Source organism: Pongo abelii, chromosome 1, assembly GCF_028885655.2.
Source record: "Pongo abelii isolate AG06213 chromosome 1, NHGRI_mPonAbe1-v2.0_pri, whole genome shotgun sequence".
NCBI lineage: Eukaryota > Metazoa > Chordata > Mammalia > Primates > Hominidae > Pongo > Pongo abelii.
This window is the reverse complement of record NC_071985.2, coordinates 83,364,837-83,372,890: the sequence shown is the minus strand read 5'-3', so window position 1 is coordinate 83,372,890 and position 8,054 is coordinate 83,364,837. Positions and strand designations below refer to the sequence as shown.

Here is an 8,054-nt window from a genome sequence, read left to right as displayed (position 1 = left end):
ATATATCTAATGATTGGACCCACCTACTCCAGGCCTATGAAAGAAACAACTTTATATATGAATAGATATATAGACATGTAGATATTTCCTTTAGTTCTATTTCTCTGGAGAACCCAAACTAGTATAGATTTTGGTACTAAGAGTGATTCCAGAGGAAGAAATTTAAGAATGTGTTTTCTGAGAATATGTTTTCTGAATTGGTTCTGGAGTTTCTGGAATTGGCGCTCTAATTCAATTAGATTATAAAATGCTAATGGGTCCGTCTTACCCTGTCCCTTCCCATCAGCCATGAGCTCCACGCAGTTCAACAAGAGGCCTTCTTACCAGCTTTTTGCCAAGATCAAGAACCAGCTCCTGTTCAAATGCGACCCTCAGAAGCAGGCAGCGCTCCGCAGCTGGATCGAGGGACTCACCGGCCTCTCTTTCAGCCCCGACTTCCAGAAGAGTCTAGAGGAAGGGATTGTCTTATGCACACTCATGAACAAGCTGGGCTGAGTCCCCAAGATCAACGGCTCATGCAGAACTGGTGCCAACTAGAAAATCTCTCCAACTGCATCAAGGCTGTGGTTAGCTATGACATGAACCCCATGGACCTGTTCGAGGCCAACGAGCTGTTTGAGAGTAGGAACATGACGCAGGTGCAGCTGTCTCTTCTCGCCCTGGCAGGGAAGGTCAAGACAAAGCTGCTGCAGAATGGAGTGGACGTCGGAGTCAAATACTCAGAGAAGCAGGAGCGGAACTTCGACGACGCCACCTTGAAGGCCAGCCAGTGCCTCACTGAGCGGCAGATGGGCACCAACATATGTGCCTGCCAGTCGGGCGTGACAACTTAGGGCACGATGAGGCATCTCTACGACCCCAAGAACCGTATCCTGCCCTCTGGACCACTCGACCATCAGCCTCCAGATGGGTGCAAACAAGTGCTCCAGCCAGGGGGCTTGATGGCTCCCGGGACCCCGCAGCACATCTACAACACCAAACTGGGAGCTGACAAGTGTGACAACTCCTCCATGTCCCTGCATATGGGCGACACGCAGAGTGCCAACCAGAGCGTCCAGGGCTTTGGCCTGGGCCAGCAGATATACTATCCCAAGTACTGCCCTCAAGGCCCACAACCAGTGGGGCTCCCTCGGGTGCCGGCAACTGCCCAGGACCAGGGGAGGCCCACGAGGATCCCCCCTGCTCCCAGGAGGAGGCTGCTACTGAGGCCTCTGAACATGCTGGCTCCCCACATCATCGCCCTGTCTGGGTTTGGGGGATTTTCCTGTATTTTCGTCTTTCTTTCTTTTTTAACCCGTTCAGTGCTGCCAACCGACGGTCTGTGAGTAGCTGCGTGGGGTCAAGCAGCAGGGTTGTTTTTGTTTGTTTGTTTGTTTTAATTTTTTTTTCCACTCCTGCCTTAATTCCTTCACAGGACTGAGACACCGGGCTTGGGAGGAAGGGATCAAGGCTGTATCTGGATGCATGTGAAGTGGGGGTCATTGCCAGGGCACATTCAGGCTGTGGGCTGAGCGGTGCAGGGGAGAAGAGGCCTGGGCAGGGAGGGGAGCCGGCAGCAGAAGGTTTCCATTTGCTTCTCCTCTTCCCTTTTGTCCACCTATCAGTTTGTGGTTTCTGTACCCACAGAAGTTTCAGAAGTATTAACAAAAGAAAAATATTTCTTTTTTCCTAGGGAATGGGGCGGAGACAGTGGAGAGGGTGCTGGGAAATGGGTCCCCTGGGAGAAGGCCAAGGCCAGGATGCTAAAATATCTTAGGCTCATGAGTGACTGGATTTCCCTAGAACCCTCAGATCTGCGCAGGGCCTGGTGGGGAAACAGGCTTATGCAAGACAATGGAGTAGTGAGTCAACTGGGGCTAAGCCTGACCTCTCCCCATGCTCACCAACCCCCCAGTTGTGGCCCTCATTAGATTTTAAGGAGCCCCCAGCCCTCCTTCTCCACTTCTGGGACAACTGCAAGGCTCGTCTCCCCCCACCACAAGCCCTGCCAAGTACTGCTCAGGGGCCCCAGCCAAGAGTCCTGCACCCTGAAATAATGTGAAATACCAACTGTGGACCAAATGCAATAGAAACCTCTGTTTTTAGGAAGAAATAAGAAGAGTAATTATTATTAATAAATAAATAAAAACAAAAATGCCAATGACTCTATTTCTAGGAGTAAAGAGAACACTGATAATCCATGGTGTGATCTGGCAATAGAAATTTGCAAAATACCTCCATCGGGTACTCCTAATCAACCACTTACAAAAAGCAAGGAGTTAGGTGACTGTGTATGTAAAACTTTCAAACATGTTTGCAAAACTAATAAATATATGAAGTTGGTTGGTTGCTCCTAATGTCTGTGGACAAAGTGGTCACAAAAAAAGAGACACTCAGGAATTGTAATTCCGCAAGCACCTCGTAAATGACCTGAAATCTCCTATGTGTTCCCTGAAGAAAACTTTTATCTCCTGTAACCATAGGACTGAGATTGCTAATAATAAAAATGACAATTCAGAATTCCTTTTAGTTACACAATTTTCCTCTGAAATTCCTGCATGCTGTCTCTGAATTCCAGGACAAACCTAAATCTTCTAGAGAAGCATCTTAAGACATGGACTCTTCTATAAAGAAGCTGAGGGGGAGGAAGCTATTGTTTTTCATCAGGAAGTTATAGGAATAAGACTCCCTCACCATGATTATTATTTAATCAAAAGTTTGCTATCCATCACTCTATGAGCTAACCACTCAGAACTTGTGGGTCCTTTTATACACACAATAGTGACTACCAAGCTCCTCCACCCCAATGTTGTGAGCTCAAAAAAGGTCCTACCTGGACTTAATTGTGCCTAAAGGAAACAACCCTTTGTTTGGATTTCATTTAGGAATGTGATTTTTCAATCTCTGCCAATGAATCTGTTTCAAAATTCAATTTTTATATACATAAGACTATTGTGAATGCCAAGTGACTGTCCTGTAGAAGAGCCCTCAGATGCTAGGAAATTGTAATATCTCTTCATTATCTTAAAAACAATGAGACAGATATGTCAAGTTGTCTGACCTCAGGCACCACACTGACACATAGCTGTGTGTAGGAATAAGTCCAGGAACTCCCTGCTTTAGATTCTGTTCTTACAATAACAGAAAACTACCATGTCAGCTTTCACTCAGGAGTGAAAGCCAATCAGTTGGTCCATATAAGTAAATGGCAAGTCAAGTCAATGAACAAATTATATTTGGACACCACGTCTCCCCAATATAGAGAGCTCCCTCTGTAGGCACTGTGAAAAAGTTAAAGCAGGAGGAGAAGATCCAAGAGCTGGATTTCCCAAAGGAGAAGATGGAACAAATAATTGAAGATTTAAAAATCAGTAGAGGCTCGTTGTGATTAGTAGTTATTACTGCATACTAAATCATCCCAAAATTTAGTGACTTAAAACAATAACAATAATTGTATTCTCTCATGATTTTTGTGGGAAGCTCTGGCTCAAGTGTTTCATGAGGTTGCAGCCAGATGGTGGCTACAGCTAGAGCAGCTGGAACTTTCCTAGGTGTTTCTCTCTCCCTATAGCCTTGGGACCTTTCCATGTGGTCTCTTCATATAAGCTAAATGGGTATCCTCACAACATGGGAACACAGCTATCTATGTGGTAGCTTAGGGTTCCAGAGCCAGGGCTTCTAGCAAGCAAGATGCAAGTTGCATTGTTTCATCTGACCTAGTTTCAGAAGTCATGTAGTGTCACTTCTACATTTTCACAATTACAAGCAAGTGCAAACCCACCAAGATTCACAGGAATAGGAATTAGGCTCACTTCTTGATGAGGGAGTAGCAGGGTTTTAAAAGATCGTGTAGAATGGGAGCTATTGCTGTAGCCATCTTTAGAAACTACCGTCTGCCATAACCTTAAACAAATACAAAACTAGGGTCATCTGAGGTTTCATCCTAATGAAGTTCAATCTGCCCAAGACCCCACTTGATTTGGCGGTTCATCTCTTTCCTGCTATTTCTTCTCCAATTCTGCAATCAGAGCCTAATCCCTTATCAACCTTTGTTTTCTTCAGTCCAGCACCATGAGCCATTTCATTTAGTCTTTTTTTTCTTTCAGAGTCACTATTCTTTTGCTGCCCCATCTCAGCATCCCATAAAAAAGTTGAGAGACTCTCCTGTATCACTGGGCCCTTGCTATGTCAGTTCCCAAATTCCCCAGACTCTTTTAGTGCTCTCTGAGTTTTAAATTAAGCCTGTATCATTTATATGGTATTTTAGAACAGCAAGATTAATCTTTAGTTATAAAGATAGCAATGATTTCCCAGGCCTCAAAGGATGGTGGAGGAAGAGGGGGAAGATTCACTGGGAAGGGCATGAGGGAACTTTTTGGGCTCATGGAAATATTTTAAATCTTGATTAGGATAGTGATATATGATGTATATATACCAAAACTCATAAAACTGTACGTTTAAAATAGATGTATGCACTTTTAATAAATTATACCTTAATAAATTTAATTGTAAAATAAGAGAGAGACTGGGCATAGTGGTTCACGCCTGAAATCTCAACATGTTGGGAGGCCAAGGCAGGAGGATCACTTGAGCCCAGGAGTTCAAGATCAGCAATACATAGTGAGACTCTGTGCCTAGAAAAAATAAAAAATTAGCTGGGCGTGGTGGCACACACCTATAATCCCAGCTACTCAGGAAGCTGAGATGGTAGGATAGCTTGAGCCCAGGAGGTCAAGGCTGCAGTGAGCTGTGATTGCACCACTGCACTCCAGCCTGGGTGACAGAGCAAGACTCGATCTCAAAAATAAAATAAAATAAAATAAAATAAAATAAAATAAAATAAATAAAATAGAATAAAATAAATAAACTGAAAGAGAGAAGAGGCCAGGTTCTTGATCCCTTTACTCACTCCTTAGCTTTTAGGCATTCTTGTCTACTCCTCCCTGTGACAACTGTGAAACAGCCAATTAACCAGATAATTACAAGTAGGAGTGGATGAATCTTCATCCTCTTTGTGTTACCAGTACCTAGCGCAGTGTCTGGATACACACTTAATAAAAGTTTGCTAAATGAAATCAAGGTATTCAAGGGACACTGTGAGACAACAATAAAAGGGCACCCAACTTGATCCTGGAAGGTGTCAGAAATGGCCAGGGAATAATTTACAATAGGGTTCCCAACTATTCAAGTATGAAATGCCATTTTAAAGTCAAAAATTTCCACATCCTCAGATAAAATGAATTATATTTGCAGGGACTATTGACTGAGAAAATATGGTTCCAAAAACCACCACGAATTAACAATGACTTAAGAAAATTTCTATTATACTAACCACAGCATCATCTAGACGCTTATTTTTAAAATAGCCCAGTTGTGGATTCCATTATTCAGTCTAGAGACAATGCTACGATGATTGTGTAGACTTCATGTAACAATTTCTTGCCACACAAGTTGAGAACCACTCATCTGTTCTTATTTCTGGGTGTCTTCCCTAGTTTGTGACTAATGCTTCAAAATCTCTCCTTTACAGAGTATCTAAATAATTTCTGGTAACGATATTAGGTAGAAAGAAGCGGTGGAATTTAATGTTCCAAAATTAATTTCCAGCTCTTCCGCTTAAGAGCTCTGATCTCTTGGTTAAGTTATTTAACCATAATAAGCCTCAGTTTCTCCATTTGTGAAAATGGAAAAGTGAAACCTTACAAACTTGGTACAATTCATTTCAAATTGCCTAATACCCTTCCTGCCAAGGCTGTGATAAATGCTTAATAAAGTGCAGGAGGGAGAAAAACCACTTGGAAGATTCATTGGCTTCTTTGTCTGCTCAGATGGTATTATCCTCTATAAATGGTAAAATTTCAAGATTATTTAAAAGTAGAATCAGCCTTAACACATCATCATCCAACGAAGTCCTTCTTTATTGCAACCCTTTGTTTTTGATCCTCACCAATTCAGTATCAAGATAACACACTCCTCCCTTACTCCAGCTTAAGTTCTGTAAACTAAAAATCCTAATCCCCCCACCAACTGAACAAACTCTCTCAGCCAAGGGGACACCAGAAAAACCTTAAAACTGAGCTCCCAGCCATGACAAGACAGGAGGTCAGGCACGCCTAGTTATATCCCTCCCTTTTGGAGTTGAGACACAACAACTGACCAACAGCAATGTTAAAACAGAGATCATAAGACTCTTTGGGGCAGTGAAATACCAAATTATAAACTGGACCTAAGGCCATTCCAGGCAAGGGTTCAGTCATGCACCTCTACACTTAGAGTAAACCGTGTTCTTCCACAAGGTTGTTTATTGTTTTTTTCTCTAGCAGATAAACAATGACTGGCCTCAAGATAAGCAGTATTAAAACAATGTGCAGCTCCACCAGATGCTGACTTACTGACCCCCAGCCCCTGTTCCACCAGCCACAGCTACCGACTTCATTGGACAACAAACCAATTTCTGTAACTTTTCCAGATATACAAAGACCACTGACAACGGACTGGTTCTGGCCGGTTTACAGAGGTTGGACAATTGTGTGCCTTCATGTCCTGAAAAGACCTTTTGACTTATAGGACCTAATTGTGGTACATTTAAACATTAAGTTTCCATCCCAAAATGAACATGGGTCTGTGTGTGTTACATACATGTTTGTTTAATTTACATGTGTCAGAACCACCTTCATGAATATCCATAGCTCCTCCTGTAACCTGCTGAATATGTATTTTTAGCCAACCTGTTCAGCATAAAGCTCTTACCCCAACTCCTCCTCCTGTTAGCAGTAGAAAGTATCCAAGTCACATAGCACCAAAGTATGTTACCTGCAGCAAATCCATACAGGTGTGCAGCAACCAACTGAGGGGCATAAGGCAGAAGGAGAAACGGAGGCAAGTATTAGAGCAGGAGTGAAAGCTTATTAAAAAGCTTTAAGGCAGGAATGAAAGGAAGTAAAGTACACTTGGAAAAGGGCCAAGTGGGTGACTTGAAAGACAAGTGTGCAGTGTGACCTTTCAACTTGAGGTTTTATATGATGGCATGCTTTTGGGATCTTGTGTTACTTCTCCCCTTTATTCTACCCTTGGGATAGACTGTCCGAATGCACAGTGGCCAGTCAGCACTTGGGAGGTGAGCAAATACAGTGAGTTTACTGGAGGTGTGCGCATGCTCACTTGAGGCGTTCTTCCCTTACCAGTCTGAATGTTCCTAGAAGGTCACATACCAGTTAAACTTCACCATTTTGCCTCTTAATGCACATATGTAAGCCCATTCGCCCAGCTCCTGAGATCTGATCAGAAAGCTACTGATCACCATTTTCAGGTTTTTCTGTCTATTGGGAAACTGCCTCTCCCTGGCGCTGAGTACGTCCAATTATTACTTTAGAGAGATAGCTTAACAAAGACCATCATCACCTGATGGTCACCTGACGTTCCTGATGAGGGTGTGGGGTGGCCCTCTCCTACCTGGCTCACGTCTGACTAGCTATCTACTGTAACCTCCCTTCCAAGTGCCTGTCTCTGGTCTTAGCTGGAGGCCTACTTCCCAGCCAGGGCGACGGCCACCTTGCAGGCTGTAACCTTTTCTAAGGAATAAAGTCTCCTTCTCTCTCTTTCTAAATTTATACATTATGTTTTTTTTAAGTTAACGGTTCCATGATGCCTCTGTTCTAAAGTGACTTTCTATGTGGAAAGTTTTCAAAGGTTTTAGAAAAATTTGGTAAATTACATTTAATGACATCACAATGCTGAAGAAAGAACAAAAAATTCCTGACACCTGGAACTCTAGGTCCACCAGCAAGGACCATGGTGGCTGGACCATTAGAAAAGGGGTCTTTTTTTTTTAAATTATGCTTTAAGTTCTAGGGTACATGTGCACAACGTGCAGGTTTGTTACATAGGTATACATGGTCCATCTTGGTGTGCTACACCCATTGACTCCTCATTTACATTAGGTATAGCTCCTAATGCTATCCCTCCCCCCTCCCCCCACCCCACAACAGGCCCCAGTGTGTAATGTTCCCCACCCTGTGTCCAAGTGTTCTCATTGTTCAATTCCCACCTATGAATGAGAACATGTGGTGTTTGGT

At 43.1% G+C, this 8,054-nt stretch overlaps 1 pseudogene; it reads left to right on the top strand.

Moving 5' to 3' along the window:
* The first annotated feature begins 288 nt into the window (after positions 1-288).
* On the top strand, positions 289-2,590 carry LOC100431195 (calponin-2-like; annotated as a pseudogene).
* The last annotated feature ends 5,464 nt before the right edge of the window (positions 2,591-8,054 follow it).